Raw genomic sequence first — 18,532 nt, forward strand, 5'->3', positions numbered from 1 at the left:
AGACAGAGGTTTTGGGTTTCAGGTTTATTTGTATTGATTGTTTCCCGTGTTGTGGTGTGTACATGAGTTGGTGTGAATTGGGTCTTGAGTGAATGTTTGTGTGAGTGATATTACTCGGCAGAAACTAAACAGCAGTCCGTCCCAGGAGCGACCCACTGGCCATAACTATCGTTCCTGGAAGAGCGCAAAGCGTGGTGGCCCTTGCAGTGTGTAACATGGAGAACGATGATGAGGAATGGTCGGAGTTGAAGCGCATGGCAGCACGGCAACAAGAACAACTGGACCTGCTTTCCCTATGGGTAGACTCGCTGCAGCAACCTCCACCAAGTCCGCGCGCTGGTCCAATCATCTGTTGGCGGTGCCAACGGCCCGGACATATGGCGCGGGACTGTGATGGGAAACGGGTCCCAGCCCGCGCGCAGCGATCCCCGACAGCCCAGGCGGGGGCCAAAGGACGACCCTCTCCTCGTCGACCGGCTGCAGGTCTGTCGTCTGCGGGGCTGAGGAGCCCCAGCTCTGGTGGAGTGTTGCCGGATCCGAATGTCTCGCCGCCCGTGCCCAACCATCCAAGTTTAACACCATGTCATGTCCTCTTGCAATGTGTGTGTGTATGTGTGTGCGTGTGCGTGATGGTACTGTGTAATTTGATAGGTCTGTTTTAGGTGTGTGTGTGTGTGTGTGTGTGCGCGCGCGCGCGTGTTTGTATGTGTGTGTGTGTATGCGCGCCGGTGTTTGCGTGCGCGCGCGCGATTCGGTGTGATCCTGTGATTGGGAAATTGGGTCTAACCCATCGATCACCAGAGGACCTCTGGTTGTGGTTATTGTGTGTCGTCGGGACGACGACAAAAATAGCCGGGGAATATGTAGCATGATGGATGTGTGGTTGTGCGCCTTTAACGCACGGCAGGTGTCTGCTGGTGCGTTAGCGCGTCAGGTGACGTTTACGCACCAATTGCCAGTGCCGAAATCTCTTTAAAAAGAGGGCCCAAACTACGGCAAAGGCACTGGCATGTTTGTGGCAGGTTTGCCTGTTTTAATGTTTCATTGGGAGATCGAGCTTCACTGAAATTATGTTGTTCACGTGGAGTATCGAGTACTGCCCGAGTGGTTTCTCGTGGCTTTAAGAGCCAAGACTGACAAAGTCTACGGCTGGATTGCTGGCTTGATCCACTGGCGTGTATTGCCCTGGTATGTAGCCTCAGGTTCTACCATGTTATATTTTGGGCTATATTAAATGTGCATGTGTTGTCTAAGTCCCGTACTTGGTATTTAACTAGGTGACTGACTGAATGTCGTCGCGGTTTTCCCCCTGCCGTGACTGTTGGGAGTGTGTGCCTGTCTCGTCGGTTGGGGTAGGTTACAAACGATTTTCCACTTCATTCCTACTTCTGCCGTGCATTGTCTTAGTCATCTGTTCTCTGTCACTTTCTCTGTGTGCAGGTGTGGACCCCCCCCCCCTTCCTTGATGTAACTGGTTAATGCGGCGGGCTGCTGTTTAGTTTAGGTAGACTGAACTGGTTAGATGCGCCGAGTGATTGTGTGTGCGTAACGTTTGGAGTGGTTGTGTGAGTGGGGTTGCATGACTGTTTATGTATTTTTTTGTTTTGAGCGAGACTGTGCTCTTGAACGAGCGAACGACCCGTCCTGTATTTTGGTTTTGTGTTTTGTTTGTTATTTTCTGATTATATGTAAATTACCACACTGGCCCAGTCTCTTCCCACTGCCTGGATAACCGGCTCCTTGAGCTTCCTGGTTGCAGTGCCGTAGTGTAAGGTGCCCTCTTGGTGCCATATATTGGTTGCAGTCTCAACAGTGTGGGTTGATGTGGGTTTCCTTAGCTATAACTAACGTGTTTGCTGTGTATTGCGGTGATAACTTTGCTCTGTATTTTATTGGCATCGCAAGGGGTGGACGGACATTCCGAGGCCAGTTGGGATAATGGGATCAGTGATGGTGTGGAACCTGTTTTATCTGTTTGTTTTGTTTTAAGACGTGTCTCAAGTCATTTGTCATGTTGCAATGCTTGTTTGTTACACCTGAACCCTTTTACACCGATAAATATTAAGAACGTGAAATAATAAAATAAGAGAATTAACTGTTACCCTGCATTCTGTCTCTGCCTTTTAAAACGAACCTGTTGTGCTTTGGTTGCTATTCAATATTTCTGGGTGGCGAAATTCCCCCAGTGGCGTAGTCGTGCAATTCCATGCAAATATAATAGTAATTAATTTCTGGGTTAATTATCATAATTCGGTCCACCTTACTACACTTGCGAACTGCCTATTCATACGGTTAAAAAACCAATATAGCAAACATTACAAAAGAACAGACAACGGACGTCGGGGTAGGCGTAAGTGGAAAGGAGAACAGTGGAACCGCGAGGAGGTTTAAAATGACAGCATCAGAGGAAGGTTGGCGCGACGGTACCACTATCAAGACTGCACAAACACACACGTCTTCGTTATGGACAAAAGGATTGTTGAACATATTTCAAAATTAACACTTGCCTCAACGTCAGCTATCTTTTGTTTTTCTGGGAAACATTTTAGGGCCTAAACTCAACTGAACAGTACTCACTGATCTCTACTACTGATAGAGCCGCTCCCGCACCAGGCACTGCCTGAAGAGACGAACAGGGCAACAGCGCAATCTTCTATGACGCTCAAGAAACACTTTATAACAATTACAAATTATTTTAGTAACAATTACATTTTTAATGTCCATTCGTCCATGGCTTGTAAATTTTGTCTCGTCTTAGTCTCCTTAACGAAAATCAATTTTTATTTTTGTCCTATTTTTATTTTCTGGAAGCAATTTTTGTGCGTCATCGTCTCGTCATCGTCACGGGAAAAAGGGGCGTTGACGAAATATTTTCGTCATCGTCCTGGTTGACGAAATTAACACTAATGTTGCCTTCACCAGCTCAGGACCTCTCGAGACAGCTGACGACACTGCTCACATGACAATCGAGTTCTGGAGTTTGGCACATGAACGCCACAGATCCCGGAACAATCGGGATTCATGCGTGTTTTGTTTTGGTTCTCTTTTCTTTTTTTCACCTCACCTTGAGCCTCCACACCCACGACATATCATTTTAGCTTAAGTAGGCTAAATCAAAGAGTCAGAGACCAGCATTACTGACATATGTACATCTGCAATTGAAAGACATCAATTGGTGTTGTTGATAGTGATTACAAGATGATATTTTAACATTTATGATACTGTTTACATGCTAGTTCCATGCATGGGCGCCATACTGATGATGTGTGTGTCGTCATACAAAACATAAGCTCGGGAACTCATTGTTCTATACTTCCGCCAGAGATCAACCTCGATAATTATCGATCTGACATTGCGTCACCAAATCTTCACGCCCACTTTCCCGAGGTTTTAGGTCGGCTTTCTTGGGATTCTCGACTGTTTGAACGAGCCATAAATGCATTCGATTTCTCATCAACGCATGAATGCGCACATAGACAGCAATGCACTCTGGATGAAAATGCTGCATGATGGTTAGATTTCCTGTCAAACTTCAAAATTTCGGTGATTTTGCGTTGATGAGGTGACATGTCACATGGTGTCAAACTATCACGGGATGAATGCGACCTCAGTCAGATCTTGCAACCTCTGCAGTTGCTTATCCCCTTCAACGCTCGTCTGCGGACTGCCACCGAGGTCACGCGCCCATGAACTGGTTGGTCAACAACTTACTCACGTGTGTATATGGGTCTTGTCTCACACCTCTACACAAGTTTGCGCAGGTCCCCACTTCAGCTCCTCCTCACTGCCTGTCCCCCCACTCCTCACACGTGGTGTGTTAGTAGAGCAAACCGGTGCGAGCTCATCGTCTCGTTCATATTTGTGGCCGACTTTAAATGCGCTGTATTTAATAACACCCACATCGTGACATCAAGTTCTCGCTCACGTGCTTCGTCAATGTTGGTCGACAGCAACAGAAGTCGTATGGGGCTACTGCCTCCTACTTGCTGAAATACATTGGAACGCCTGTTTAAACGGAATATTCAAGTCGCGAGCTGGGGCAAAAGCGAAGCAAACCGACTTCCTCCCATTAACAATCGTGATGTCATCACAGCAATGGCAGCACACAGTGTTGGGAATAGTTTATGTTGCACATTACTCAGCAATCACCATTCTATGGACAAATATTGATTTGGACAGGTTAACAGTTGCAAAACCGCCCATGAACCTTTCTAAGGTGTAGTTATTCAAAGATGAAATGCTGCTACATGAAAAAAACGCATGGTATTGTTTACACTTCATTGTTAACATTACTGACATCTTTGATAAGTGGATATGTATTTTTGTCCCTCCATGTTTGTAGTTTGGTTGGCTTGCTGTTTGGAACGCTTTAAAGTGGGAGGTAGCTGACTCCTGGTTGCATATTGGGAAGGTCCTACCTCTGGGGAATGCACCATAAGGACTCGCATCAGCATCGCTTGACCCGTCCACTAAGATGTTCCATTGCCGGTTCACTTTACAGTAATGGGGTTGAAGACCTCACTGACTGCTCAGCGAAGAGGCAGTGCTCTCCCAACTCATCTGTTTTGAGCCTCTATCTGCTACCATGGATCCTACATTGGGGGAGCTCATCTCCTTAGGTCTCCAGGTGCCCTCGTATGAGATCGATGATGAACACTTTGTGTTCCCTCGAGAAGTCATCATTACAACGTGTAGGTGAGGTAGGTTCTTCTCCCTTGCGCTCCTGTACCTCATCAGGCTGGTGAGTATACTGTACATTTCCCTGGTTCTTGAGAATGTGGCAAATACAGGTTTCAAATTTGATGGAAAATATTAATATTTTGTTCATGAAAATGTAATTGATTTTCAACAGAATTGGCACTTTTATTGCTGGGACATGTTTTTGCCTAATTCTCAAGAATCATTGATTTCCGAGGTAAAATAACATTTGCCAGGTAGAATTATATGATGAGTCATGGCCTCCTTAAAATAGTACACATGGGGGTCTTCATTGGCCTCAAATTAAGGGCCCTTTAGGCGTTGCCTGTGTTCTTCAGGGCCGCTGACAGCTTTGGTCTTCTGATAGGCCCTTGAGAGACTGCTGCAAGTGACTATCGCTGTGTCTTGCAATGTCTGCTGATTCAATGGGGAACATATGATGAACACAATCATTCAGTCCTCTAGTGCATACTGGAGAAATTGGCGACAAGCAGGGTGCACTGCTATGTGAAAATAGGCATCTATTGTTGTGAACCAATCTCCACCTTGAACTGACTGGAAGATTTGTGTCACTGACAACATTTTGAGCTGCAGTGGTTGCAAGTAGAGGATCAATGGCGCCAGGTCCAGTATTAGACAAAATTCACCATCTTGTTTCAGAACTAGGATAAAAGCCACTCAGTGGTTTGCTGTGATTTACAGTAACTCCAGGAGTATTAGGGTTACACCCAGAACAAATTAGTTCAGAACGAGGCGATTTTAGTTGCAGTTCCACCCTCTTTCCATGTGGGGGCCAGTAGGGCTGTAACGATACACTCAACTCACGATTCGGTTTGTATCACGATTCATGACAAACAGTTCAATACACCCCACGATTTCACATTTGCCAACATTATGAACTTTATGTATAAAAACTATGATACTTTTATAGGTAGAATAGGTTAGAAGAGACTACTAATAACTTAAAAGTTTCTATATAATAATGATGATGCTGGGAAGCACTGTCACTTCATATCATGTGGTTGTTTTCTGGGCTGATGGGTATCAAAATGTTAAAAGGGCGTATCACGATACTGCCTCCTTGTATCGCGATACAGTATCGTGACTCTGTGTATCACGATTTATCAGTTCGATACAATATCGTTACAGCCCTAGGGGCCAGTGAGGCACTCAATTTTTGGAGACCAGAATGAATGGAGTCCTATTAGTCCTTGAGCCACTGTGCCAAATTTTGGCTATCGGTGCCATCTGGGGGGAGGAATGCTAAAAAAAAAAATGTAAGGTATATCTCCCCACTACTAGAAAAAGCCTGATAGCTGTCATGGGGTGGTAGCGAAACCCCTTTTTTCGGCTCTTGAAGTGACTACCCCCCTCTATTAAATTCCATTTTTGAATGTGGGTGCACGTGTAGTTCAGGCTCTTTTCGGGGATGTAATATTCTATACAATAGTCCTTGGTATTACTGGAAAGGGGACCTTTCAGGCTTTAATTTAAGACCATTGCTGAATCTGTCTGACATACACAGTGGTCACAGCACTTCATTAAACCATACAGCTCATATTTTCTAACAACTCTTGGCTAAATTGTCTCCATTCGTTTATCTCTGTGGCCTGAAAGAACACCAAGGACACAAAATTGGACAACCTCAATACTCTTTAGACTCTGCTGATTCAGAAAATGTATAATATGCCCATACAATTATTTTGTATGCGTTTATGAGAGCGCTATATCTGACTTGTGCAACCAGCAAAAGTTTTCAAAATAGTAGACAATTATACATGCAGGTCATCAGCTGGAAATATTGGGCCTTTTTCCTGCCAAAGTTTGTGCTTGGCATCAAGTTGAGGGGGGGCACTGTTCAGTGGGGGGCGTGGAGGGTAGTAGGGCCATATGAGTGGAGGGGGCACAGTTGGGTGGGGGGGCAAGGGTAGTTGGGGCACTGTTGATTGGGGGGCAAGGGTAGTGGGGGTAGGTGAGTGTGTGTGTGTGTGTGTGGGGGGGGGGGGGGTGGGGGTGGCTTGGTGAAAGAGAAGTCTAAAGCTAGATTTATGCTTAGGACGCATAGAATCTGCGTCCGTCCGTTTTCTGCCTATGCGAGTCCACGCCCCCCTCTCAGAGGCTCTGCGCCCGTCGTCGAGCGCCTCGAAAAAATTCTAACTATCCGTCGGACGGACGCGGAGTACGCAGACAAAAAGGCGCTATGATTGGTCGTCTCGCTACTTCCTTGTTCTGTTCGTGTGGCAGCGCAATGCCAGTAGTTTGCGAGAGCAGAGCTGTATTCTGTTAAAAACTTAATTAATGCCTTGTGTGTAAATGTGTGTAAATACACGAAGCTACAAGCTAAGTAACAAACAATGCATCAGTTGAACACTCGTGGCACAATGCCTGCGGTTTTACTACCGTTCCTCCACCGAATGTAAACACACATCGGCAGAATCAACTGTCTTTACATGCTTGCATTTTCTGCTTGTGAAAACAGACTGGGTATGTCAAATAATGATACCAGTGCATTGCCTTTGCAATTTGTGTGAAAATACCTAGCTAACCGGGATGGAAAGCAACATTGCTTAATAATGACCGCAGTGCTTTCAATGTAGTGAAAGTAGCCTAATCGCGCAATTTCAAATGTGGCTCGCGACGAGACCTCGGACCTCGCAGAACTCGCAGATGCATGAATACAATGTTGGTTCGTGGCCACTCCCACGCGAGTTTTGACGAGCGCAGTTGCACAAGTCTAATCTGACCTTAAGCCCAACTGGGAAACTCAAACTCCCATTGTCATTGTGACACAGCACTCCACAGCACACAAGTGAATACTGCACACAGCAAACTTGCATTTATGCCTCACCCGTGCAAGGGGGCAGCCCTGAATGGCGTCCCAAGGGAGCAGTGTGGCGGGACGGTACCATGCTCAGGATACCTCAGTCATGGAGGAGGATGGGGGAGACCACTGGTTGAACCGGCAACCTTTGGGCTACACCCTTAAGGGGGATTCATACTTGTCGTGACTGGCGCTACCCTCCTTCATACTTCACTCGCGACCTCACTCGCGCCGTCACGTGACCCAAAATGACGTCACACGCCGTGTCGTGAGCTGCCGTGGCGCGACGTCGTGCACCCCAGATATTTTGTAACTTGTCGTGCGCCACCAGCGACCATACAGGTAGGCAGACAAAGCAGGAGTTGCGAAGAGAGGCTACAACTACTGTAGGCTACTACAGAATGGATCATGCATCATTTTGAGGATAATAAAATGTCCTAGAGAGTCATTTTATCTTCTCTCTTAAATGTTGTTCAGTGAAACAATTGTTTACTTTGTTCAGAAGCACGTTGTGTTCGGCGATATATTTAAAAATTCTGCCGCCAGAACAATGCTCTCACATGGTCTTGGAATGATCTGGCAATGTAGGCTACAACAAAAAATATGTTTCAATGTGGTAAGTCACAAGTCAGACGTTCAGTAGCCCTACAGCAGCCGTGTTTGGCTTTCTATTTTATACATCCGTAGAACTCACGCTGCGAGTTGCGAAAGATACTGCCGTTTCTCTCATGAACAGCAGAGGGCACTTCCGACAATGCGAGCGAAAGCCTTCTGAAGTATGAATAGTCTGTCGCAAGTGATGACGTCATTAATGGTTCTCGCGCAACACGCGACAAAATGCGCACGTGAAGTATGCAGAGCCCTTAAGTCTGACACCCTAACAGCTTACCCATGACTGCCCATTGGTAGGGGGGTTGGGGAGATGAGACACTGTAGAGTGGGGAGGGGAGTGGGGGTGTTGGGTGAGATACTGTAGAGCAGGTGGGGGCAAGGGATAAATGTCTGAAAATATTACCAATATACTGTATAGCCATATTGAATGTTGGGAGGAATGATGCCCTAGTTTCAGCAGTATTGAGCCATTTTTTGGCCACTTTCTTCACAGCTTCACAGCTTTTCTCGAAATTCAATTCTGTTCAGCCATGCTCATATCAGACAATATCAGCATCTTCAAAATAACCCGTAAACAGTGGCTGAAAACAAACCAGGGGTGGCATTCTCGAAAGCGTCTCTGCTAACAATGGTAGCAACGTCCTTAAGAGCGACTCAACTCTCTCTCGACAGCAACGCTCACCACTAAATCCAAGGGAATGGTGTTACGTCTTAAGACGATCTTAACACATTGACTACCAGCGGTGTTTTCAGAATCATGTCGTAGACTCCCAGCGTTCTAAACCATTTTTAGGTGTTTTTTGTACAGTCACAGCATATTGTGTGATAGGGCAATTGAAACATGTTATGGCTTGTTTGAAAGGTGAGACTTTCACCTCTTAGTGTGTGAAAACCGTGTCTATATGTGCTTTCATTGCCGAGCTATTGTGAGCTTAACCAAGGCCGGTATCGGCCAAAATCAACATGGAATGGAGATATTGAGGCTTTTCTGAATGATGCGCCGCTTCAGAATCTTGTGCTTTTTCACGGGGTCCAATATGAAATTAGTGTACTAGACACGTCTCTCCTGCTCTGCCACCTCCCCCTGCAATTGTATCAACCAATCAAACGCATTTTCTCCTCCAAAAGTACACGTTAGTTCCTTGTGCACAGTCCTAGTTCCTGCGCAACTAATCTTTGCACACAAGCGAAACGGGTCTTAGAGTGCGTTACAATATGCAACCTTGCCTCCTCCACTTGTGCTTGTCTCCTCGTCCCGCCTCCTTGCCCCTCCTCCGTGGAGAAAACGATAAAGTTTCCCAGCTGTCAGCCTAGCCACAACAACTTTTGATGGACTGTTTTTCATTCTCCATCTCAATTGCAAATGAGAAAAAGACTTTACAATTGAGCTTTTGCAAGATATTGAAATGTTGTCAGTGATGTCATCATGACATATTACTTCCTGGTACGAGGAGACAAGCACAAGTGGAGGATGCAAGGTTGCATATTGTAACGCACTCTTAGTCACACGCAGTAGGCAAAACATATCCACAAACACGTCCCTAAATATGGAGAGAGAACAGTATCAATATTAAGAAATGAATGTCACACCACTCACCAATATATTTCGTGATCCACAAACAAATGTAATAACATTCGCAAATATAATTCATACATTTCATGATCCACAAACAAATGTAACAACATTCACAAATATAATTCATGATGCACAAATGAATGTAACCCCATTCACAAATGCCAGCGCAGTTCTATTAATTTGCAAACCGATCTACATATATTCGCAAACCCTATACATATTTGTGACTTCCATTGTATTTGTGTGTGGATTTTTGAGACTGTCCTGACGGTATATGACACACAAATGTGCTCAGCCAATCACATCAGCCGGCGTTCGAGCGTAAGGTTGAAGACATTGCGCTTCTATTACGCAGAGAAAGGCTACTAGTGCGAAGCCACCATAGATCTTTATACACGATCAGAGGAAATAACCGGAAGTAGAGCCATTACTGAAGTGCTCCCTGACGTAAACTCGTAATTGAAGCGTATGAACAGAGAGAGTAGAGAGATACTTATAGAATCTCTGGTATGAAGTTCCTGACTTTCACATCATCTTTGTACAAATATGTCTGGATCTGGACTAACGTGTGCCGTAATCGGATGTCACAATAACAGCAGAACGCTAAAAATGTGGAAAAAAGAGCGTATGTGCGCTCATAGTCCACAGTTTAAAGAGGATTGTCCTTGTTGTGTGCCCTACGGTGTAAACCGCTTCCCGGCCGTGCTGAGGATGAAGACATTCGCAAGATATGGATTAAAAAAAACGTACACCGAAAGGACTTTGCCCCCAAACAAGTATTCAATGGTATGTATTTTTATTTCTAGGTGGTTAGTGTAGTTAAGTAGGCCTATTGTAAGCCAGTGTCTATGTAACATAAAACTGGTGGCAACAATTATTTAGCTTGGCTAGCTAACGCTAGTTACGATTTAATTTAGCATTCTTTCATTAATACCTAAGTTTCCCCAGGAGTGGGAAGGAGCACCATGAGCCCCATGGTTATCTGTTCTGTGTGTCCATGGTACATTTGTGTGCTTATTTTTCGATTATTTGTGTACGTGTGTGCCCTTTGAAATGAAAATGTGACCCTGGCAACTTAGCTAATTCTTTTGTTATGCTAGCGGAGTTTTGGCAAGGGCTAGCCAGGTTACACTGACTTTAATAAGAAGTCAGGCTAGGTTTTGGTAGCATCATGAGCCCCATGGTTATCTGTGCTGTGTGCCATGGTACATTTGTGTGATTATTTACGATTATTTGTGTATGTGTGCCCTTTGAAATGGAAATGTGACCCTGGCAATTTAGCTAATTCTTTTGTTATGCTAGCGGAGTTTTGGCAAAGCTAGCCAGGTCGTGTGACTGACTTCAATAAGTCAGGCTAGGTTTTGGTAGCTTTTGTTTTGTCCATAACCTAGCCCAATTTTATTTTCATCTCTTAAATCGACCACCATGTCTGTATTTGTAATAATGTTTGGCATTTTATTGGAAATAAATGGCGGGGACAAGATAGGTTAATCTCAAAAAGTGGTAGTGTCTGTGAGAATGACTGCAGCCATGGCAAAGATAATTTTCTGTTTCATGTGTAACAGTCAATTATATTTTTTATCGCATCTTATCCCACCCTCCTTAGGTGTGTGGAGTACACTTCCCTGACGGCAGACCAACGCAGGAACACCCATATCCCATAATATGGGATATGAATATAGTGTAAGTTTACATGTATTTAACAAATAACTTCAGTGCTTTTTTCTTAATTACCTTAACCATATGTTGTTAAAGTACTTTTGGAGCGATTTGCCTCCAGACGTTAGACTCTCTCCCATCTGCCACTACTTTTTAATCTAGGCTAAAAAAAAAAAAAACTTCGTTCTTGACTCTTAGTTGTTATGCTTTCTCTCCTTAAGGCACTGCTTTTATGTAACTAAATTGCCTTTCAACACTTGTGTCTTATTATTCCATGCAAGAGTCTACATCTGCTAATTGGTAATATAATGCAATGTGAAGTGACATTTAAAGTGTTCTGTAGGACAGTGGCGTTGTAATTAACTGTTTTAAAAGCTGTTGGTGTTTTTTTGTTCCTTTCATATTTATTCTCAGAAAGCACCATCATGTGGAAGACCACCCACAAAGTGGAGATGTCTCCAGCCCCCAACAGAGAGACCATGTGATGAGCCTCCTGTGACAAATTCTGATACCGAAGTAGGGCATAGCTTGGAGGATAGTCTGTCTCCACACCAATGTGATGTTGGCACTCAGTGGCCAGAGCGTAGTGATCATGATTATTGTTCGATGAAGTCAACAAAAGATGCAAGCACACAAACAGATCCTACACCATCACTGTCAGCTCATGACATGGATGATAAAGTGTCAAAATTTTACATTGGACTAGACATCATCAGCTTTTGGCAACTTTTGAACACCATCATTGGCTTTCTTCACAGTCGAAGACAGTTCAAAATTAACAGTCCATGAACAGCTACTGCTGGTCCTAATGAGGCTTCGGCTTGGGCTTAATGTTCACAGATTTGGGATCAGCAGAACTACAGCCTGTGATATGTTCGCAATGTGGAGAGCAACACTTTCCCAAGGGAAAATCTTTTTTTTGGCTCCCTCGAGACACTCTGAATAGAGTAAGACCCTCAAGTTTTCTTGAACACTATCCCAATGCAACATGCATCATAGATTGCACTGAAATATTTGTCCAAAGACCGAAGAACTTGGGGAAAAGAGCAAAAACATACAGCAACTATAAGCATCACAACACCTGCAAAGTCCTCTATTGCATAGCCCCCCAATGGTTTTGTGATGTATTGTGTCAAAACTGTTTGGTGCCAGAGCTAGTGACATTTTTATCACAAAAAACTGTGGATTTCTGTCACATTTGATTTTTGGTGATCAGATTTTGACAGACCGGGGATTCACAATTGGAGATGTTCTTCCTCCAGGAGTGACATTGGCTATTCCAGCACTTACACGTGGATGTACACAACTATCAGAACATGAAGTCACAAGAACCCGCCGTCTCGCCAATGTCCGAATTCATGTTGGAACGTGCAATAAGAAGGTTAAAATGCTTCAAAATTTTGAGTAATGTAATTCCAGGTTGTTTAAAACATGTTGATGACATTTTGACTATTTGTGCAGGCCTGTGTAACCTTCTTGAAATCTTACAAACATGTTTGGCATACACTACACTTGTCCCTGTCTGTAGGCCTACATGTCAGCATCATCTTCCAACTTGTCAGCGATAATATGCCCAAGATATTTTGTACTGCTTAACACACAGTGATTGCCCTGACAGGTAAAAACGTTGGAAAGACTTCCTGAACACAAACACTTTTTTTGCATTGTACTGTATTTTTTTTGCATTGTACTGTAGGCCTACATCAAACTCAACCCCAGAGCACACATTCAGAAGTTGCTGAAACTCAACAGTGCGGGGGACATGGGCCTAATAAACCAGATCATCAAATGGTTGAAAACGGTGCATGTGTTTTATTGTCTGTGTCTAAATCTCGTCATACATCCAGTGTGTTTTGTTTTTTTAACAGACGTGTTTTCACAATGACACTCTGAGAATTTACTTTTGAACAAAGTGTCTTGTGTATAAAATGGTGTGCAGACAGGCCGGAGTGTGTGTGTTGCGTAAAGGAGCAAGTGCTTTGCAAAGATACCAGCTGAAAGTGTAATGCTTGACTTTTGATTAAGTAAAGCAGCATGTGTTTAAGTTATAGTACCAACAACTGAACAATATGCTACTTTGGTTTAAGCATCGGCCTATAGTGTTTAAGCAGTAGGCAAAAACTGTAACAAAGTAAAAACAAAACAAAGAAAATATAACTGGCGAATGAATTAAGAACCTGAATTTTCACCAGCATTTGACCGGTTGTTAATTTAAAACAGGCATGCATATATATCTATATCTATCTTTAGAACATAGGCCTACGTTAACAACAGGGAATCTTTATCTTTTCAGGTCAAGGTGGCCTAAGGTGCTGGGGGAAACTCTCTCTCTAGGCTAGGCCTAATCAGAAAGCAAGGTGTGTGTGGTGTGTGTGTTTTTTTTTTTAAACCTGTCATTAAAGGGGACACTGCAAGATTTATAGTTGTTTATTTCCAGAATTCATGCTACTCATTCACTAATGTTACATTTTTCATGAATATTTACCACCACCATCAAATTCTAAGTATTCATTATGACTGGAAAAATTGCACTTTTCATACATACAAAGGGGGATCTCCTCCATCATGGTCTGCCATTTTGAATTTCCAGAAATAGGCATTTTTTAGCTGCAAAAATGACTGTACTTGGGCCATAACAGAAAATCTGAGTTTTATTATTTAGTAAACTTTCATGAAATATACTTTCATCAAATTTGGCAATAGGCAACCCAGTTACAATGAGCAGTATAGTTGCAGTACCCTTTTTGATGAGTGGAGGTGCAAAACGCACACCAGAAACAGAGGTGCTGGCAACCAGAAAATACAATTGTAGAAGGAGAGAGGTGCCGCACACTCACAAGTTAAATAAACAGTTTTTTAATGTGACACACCCTTTTTGACCATTTCCTGCAGTGTCCCTCTAACTGATAAAATAAAGCCTTGTTGGCCTCAACATGTCATTAATTNCACCAATGTAAATTGTGCCTTGCAAGAACTGATATTTTGAGGCAGTGTTAAGACAGTGGGTTGCACCAGCTGATTGCTTAGGCTACTTAACCACAGCCCTTTTAGAAGACATCACCTCCCGTCCTCTCCTTGTGGTAGCGTCTCCAGCAATAAAGTAAGGATTTGGCGCCCCTTAGTGGCAAGCTGTGCACCCAGCGATGAACAAACAGACTGCAAAACTCAGACAATCGCATATTATGTGGCAGAGGTAATGATAAAATGATGTCTGGTATAGTCAGGAGGTAAGCTTAATGAAAAAAGCCAGTATAACATTTCCCAATCAATATGGGGGATAATGATTAATTAAATTTGAATGTGTGACAGTGGCACCAGCTCTCTGTTTAAGACTGGACACCACAGGTCAGCTCCTGTGTCTATTCCACAACACACTACAGCAAGATTTTTACATTACATTACATTTCACTTAGCTGACGCTTTCATTTGTTCAAAGCGACTTACAACTATTATTTTTCAGGATATTGGTTACAGTCCCTGGAGCAGTGTGGGGTTAGGTGCTTCGCTCAAGGGCACTTCAGCATGGATGGAGGAGTAGGGGGAGGTCGTGGGGGATTCGAACCGGCAACCCCTAGATTGAAAGACCAACTCTCTAACCACTAGGCCATGGCTGCCCAGATTTCTCACAAAGAGCTGCATTGAAATGACATTAAGAACATTAGTAATTAATAACAAGTTGCCTGGTAAAAAAAACACACCAGCAAGAGTCATTTAGTGTATTGAGCACAAGTAGCTAGGTTGTTTTTCAGTTCAGCACATAAAAAAAAACACCATCGAGTAAGCACACAGTATTGAACTATATTACATTCACTATCTGTATGCATTTTAATAACTGTGTAATAAACAATTCAAAAACCGCTAAGGTTAATTCATTTTCCTTTAGCACTTAAGCCTACAGTATACAGTATGTCATACCTTTGTCAGGTGCACTGATTCTCATTGATATGATGAGATTAGATAAAACTTTATTGTCTGTTACAACATGAAACAGAAAATTGTCTTTGGCGTGACTTCAGTGATTCTCACAGACATTAGACAAGGCTTGACCAAAAAAAGAAAAAAAAAAAGACGACCACACAATACATTCATGCTGCAGCTGGACAGTTCATATCTTGTTCAGTATGGTCACAGCTGAGGGGATGAAGGATTTCTTGAAAGATGATTGATATATATACATATAACTGAACCAAGTGTTTCTGCACCGTATTGAACAATAATCCTCTCAACATTAATCCAAGTCTCTCTGTTGGGGGCTGGAGACATCTCCTCTTCGGGGGTGGTCTTCCACATGATAGTGCTTTCTGAGAATAAATATAAGAAGGAAACAAAAAACACCAACAGCTTTTAAAACAGTTAATTTACAACGCCACTGTCCTACAGAACACTTTAAATCTCACTTCACATTGCCTTATATTACAATTAGCAGATGTAGACTCTTGCATGGAATAATAAGACACAAGTGTTGAAAGGCAATTTAGGTACCATAAAAGCAGTGCCTAAAGGAGAGAAAAACATAACAACTAAGAGTCAAGAACTAAGTTAAGAAAATGTGTGTGTGTTTTCTTTTTAAGCCTAGATTAAAAAGTAGTGGCAGATGGGAGAGTCTCTAACGTCTGGAGGCAAATCGCTCCAAAAGTACTTTAACAACATAGGTTAAGGTAATTACGAAAAAAAGCACTAAGTTATTTGTTATATACATGTAAACTTACACTATATTCATATCCCATATTAAATATGGGATATGGGTGTTCCTGCGTTGGTCTGCCGTCAGGGAAGTATACTCCACACACCTAAGGAGGATGGGAATAAGATGAGATAAAAACAAATATGCTTGACTGTTACACATGAAACAGAAAATTATCTTTGCCATGGCTGCAGTCATTCTCACAGACATTAGACAAAATACAGGACAAAGCAAGACATGTACACTGAGGTTGGATAGCGAAAATTATCTTTTGTTGAGGAAGGGTTACAGACATGGGGTGTAATTTTCAGTCTGGGTGTTGGGGGACATGTCCATAGGCCTACCACTTTTGAGATTAACCTAGCTTGTCCCGCCACTTTATTTCCAATAAAATGCCAAACATTATTACAAATACAGACATGGTGGTCGATTTAAGAGATGAAAATAAAATTGGGCTAGGTTATGGACAAAAACAAAAGCTACCAAAACCTAGCCTGACAGTATTGAAGTCAGTCACACGACCTGGCTAGCTTTGCCAAAACTCCGCTAGCATAGCAAAAGAATTAGCTAAATTGCCAGGGTCACATTTCCATTTCAAAGGGCACACATACACAAATAATCGTAAATAATCACACAAATGTACCATGGCACACAGCACAGATAACCATGGGGCTCATGATGCTACCAAAAACCTAGCCTGACTTTCTTATTAAAGTCAGTGTAACCTGGCTAGCCTTGCCAAAACTCCGCTAGCATAACAAAAAGAATAGCTAAGTTGCCAGGGTCACATTTTCATTTCAAAGGGCACCACGTACACACATAATCGAAAATAAGCACACAAATGTACCATGACACACAGAACAGATAACCATGGGGCTCATGGTGCTCTTCCCCACTCCTGGGGAAACTTAGGTATTAATGAAGAATGCTAAATAATCGTAACTAGCGTTAGCTAGCCAAGCTAAATAATTGTTGCCACCAGTTTATGTTACATAGACACTGGCTTACAATAGGCCTACTTAACTACACTAAACCACCTAGAAATAAAAATACATACCATTGAATACTTGTTTGGGGGCAAAGTCCTTTCGGTGTAGTTTTTAATCCATATCTTGCGAATGTCTTCATCCTCAGCACGGCCGGGGAAGCGGTTTACACCGTAGGGCACACAACAAGGACAATCCTCTTTAAACTGTGGACTATGAAGCGCACATACGCTCTTTTTCCACATTTTTAGCGTTCTGCTGTTATTGTGACATCCGATTACGGCACACGTTAGTCCAGATCCAGACATATTTGTACAAAGATGATGTGAAAGTCAGGAACTTCATAGCTTCAATTACGAGTTTACGTCAGGGAGCACTTCAGTAATGGCTCTACTTCCGGTTATTTCCTCTGATCGGTGTATAAAGATCTATGGTGGCTTCGCACTAGTAGCCTTCTCTGCGTAATAGAAGCGCAATGTCTTCAACCTTACGCTCGAACGCCGGCTGATGTGATTGGCTGAGCACATTTGTGTGTCATATACCGTCAGGACAGTCTCAAAAATCCACACACAAATACAATGGAAGTCACAAATATGTATAGGGTTTGCGAATATATGTAGACCGGTTTGCAAATTAATAGAACTGCGCTGACATTTGTGAATGGGGTTACATTCATTTGTGCATCATGAATTATATTTGTGAATGTTGTTACATTTGTTTGTGGATCATGAAATGTATGAATTATATTTGTGAATGTCATTACTTTTGTTTGTGGATCACGAAATATATTGGTGAGTGGTGTGACATTCATTTCTTAATATTGATACTGTTCTATCTCCATACCTAAAGGCATTTAGTCCAACGTCAACAACAAAATCCGTTAATCGGATGCGTTAATGTCTCCGATCCTTGTGTGGGAAAACAGCTGTTGTGCTGTACCATGCATCCATGCATGCTACTGTTTACATAGCAATGCTAGCTTCACCGACAGTAGCAGCCAGCAGCCAGGTTCTCCTGTTCACTACAGCGTCAATTTCATCATGGGGGTAATAAAAGAACAGAATGAAGAATCTAACTTATCTGGTTGCCGATCAAATCCGAGGTAAGGGTAATAATCCAATCACAGTTCACAATGTGTATGATCTGGCCAAAGGTATTTGCATTATCCCCCAGAAGGTGTGCTGGACTCGATGTGAAAGTGATATACAGGAAGACAGAAAGTTCAACATGGGGGTGAGTAATCAAATAAACAATTCTTATCTGGTATCAAACTTCCAAATCGGAGCGCAGTTCGGGTGCCATTTGGATCCAAGGATCTGGTTAAGGTCTAGGTAGTTAAGTCTAGAAAGTTCAAGATACTCCAGGCACGATATACAATGGTCTCTGTGTTTACCTATTGCGTGAAGTCAAGACACTACATGCGCTACAGCGTGGGCACCGACCGTACTAGGGAAACAACAACATAGCACGATTCACGAATACGGCAGCATCCCAGA

At 43.0% G+C, this 18,532-nt stretch overlaps 2 long non-coding RNA genes across 2 annotated transcripts; one reads left to right on the forward strand and one right to left on the reverse strand.

Annotated features, from left to right (window-relative positions):
- The first annotated feature begins 10,452 nt into the window (after nucleotides 1-10,452).
- On the forward strand, nucleotides 10,453-12,109 carry LOC134452090 (uncharacterized). Its single transcript, XR_010035360.1, has 3 exons — nucleotides 10,453-10,493; nucleotides 11,314-11,390; nucleotides 11,781-12,109. It is a non-coding gene; the product is annotated as an uncharacterized LOC134452090 (long non-coding RNA).
- A 3,321-nt stretch (nucleotides 12,110-15,430) lies between these two features.
- Nucleotides 15,431-17,373, reverse strand: LOC134452091 (uncharacterized). The gene is made up of 3 exons (XR_010035361.1): nucleotides 17,108-17,373; nucleotides 16,076-16,156; nucleotides 15,431-15,667 (listed from the first exon to the last, which is right to left on the reverse strand). It is a non-coding gene; the product is annotated as an uncharacterized LOC134452091 (long non-coding RNA).
- Between the last annotated feature and the right edge of the window lie 1,159 nt (nucleotides 17,374-18,532).

This window comes from Engraulis encrasicolus, chromosome 7, assembly GCF_034702125.1.
Source record: "Engraulis encrasicolus isolate BLACKSEA-1 chromosome 7, IST_EnEncr_1.0, whole genome shotgun sequence".
Lineage (NCBI taxonomy): Eukaryota > Metazoa > Chordata > Actinopteri > Clupeiformes > Engraulidae > Engraulis > Engraulis encrasicolus.